The sequence below is a fragment of the Gadus morhua genome, chromosome 19, assembly GCF_902167405.1.
Source record: "Gadus morhua chromosome 19, gadMor3.0, whole genome shotgun sequence".
NCBI lineage: Eukaryota > Metazoa > Chordata > Actinopteri > Gadiformes > Gadidae > Gadus > Gadus morhua.
In genome coordinates, this window is record NC_044066.1 from 872,898 (window position 1) to 874,347 (window position 1,450).

Consider the following 1,450-nt stretch of genomic DNA (forward strand, 5'->3'; position numbering starts at 1 on the left):
TTCAGACAACGCGATCTCGGGATCGCCAAAGCCACGTTTTTTTCGGTTTTACTGTGCATTCACACGTCAACGTAGAGACGGGAATTAATATAATATAATTGTAGTGACGCAATCGCCAAAGCCGCGTTTTTTTCCGTGTTCCTGACTGACCCGAGATCTGTCGTCAACTATTTTACACGTGGGCTGCATGCCGTCCCCCTACACTCTTCCCAACCAATCAGAAGCAGCATGCTGCTCTAGGACAGTGACGCTAACCAATCAGTATAACCTGCTCCACGCTCTCCTTCATTTCTGAAATGGCTTCAGCTGAACGAGAAGCGGAGTTAGGGGATTTAATCCCGAAGAAAAAAAGCACGTCGGTCATTTGGGAGTGTTTCGGGTTTGAGGCTGCCGACGTGCACCAGAAACACGTACTGTGCAAAACCTGTCGCGCTAAAATTGCAACATCCAGCGGAAACACAACCAATTTGTACCGGCACTTGAAAAATCACCACAGGCATTTGCACGACAGGTGCATGACGAAAAAGTCAGGTGAAAAGTCTAGCGGAAAGGATACGCAGGCCCATAGTAGCCAACAGACTACAATTACAGCTTCTTTTGCCAGTGTAACGCCGTATGATAAGGGCAGCCGAATACACCGGGAGATAACGACTGCCATAACATACTATCTTGCCAAGGACATGGTGTCCATTAACACGGTCACCAAAGACGGATTTAAAAATCTCCTCCGCACGCTGGACAGAAGATACGCGATCCCCTCCCGCACCTACTTCAGTCAGGTTGCCATCCCACAGCTGTATGCGGAGTGTAAAGAAAAAGTGCTAACAGAGCTAAGGGATGTGGAGTATTATGCCACAACTACCGATATGTGGTCAAGCAGAACGACCGAGCCGTATCTTAGCCTGACTGTGCATTTCATAAATGACAACTTTGAGTTAAAAAGTCGCTGCCTGCAGACAGCATACTTTCCCACTGACCACACCGGAGAGAATATTGCGCTGGGATTGAGAGAGTGTCTGTCAAACTGGGGTCTGAAAGAAGAGGACCAGACGTGCATCACAACCGACAATGCAGCAAACCTCATCAAAGCTATGGAGCTTAATCAATGGACCAGGCTTCAATGTTTTGGACACAGGCTGCATCTTGCAATTGGTAAGTGTCAGAGTGTGTGTTTCTGTAAATTTGTGCGAGTATGTGCGTTTGTGTGTGTTTTTCTTAATTCAGTCATTCATTCGGATTTAATTTGTGTGTATTGTCTTCAGTATAGTCTGCATAGTTTTTTTTTGAAGCCATTACAAATACCTAGTTTGAATAATTAATATAACAGATTATTTATCATCAATGGTGGATAATGAATACTATGTTATGTGCTTTCCTTTCCTTACTTGGATTTACTTTTTACTCTTGCTAGAAAAGTTTACCATTATCCTTACATTTTCAGCCTATAATT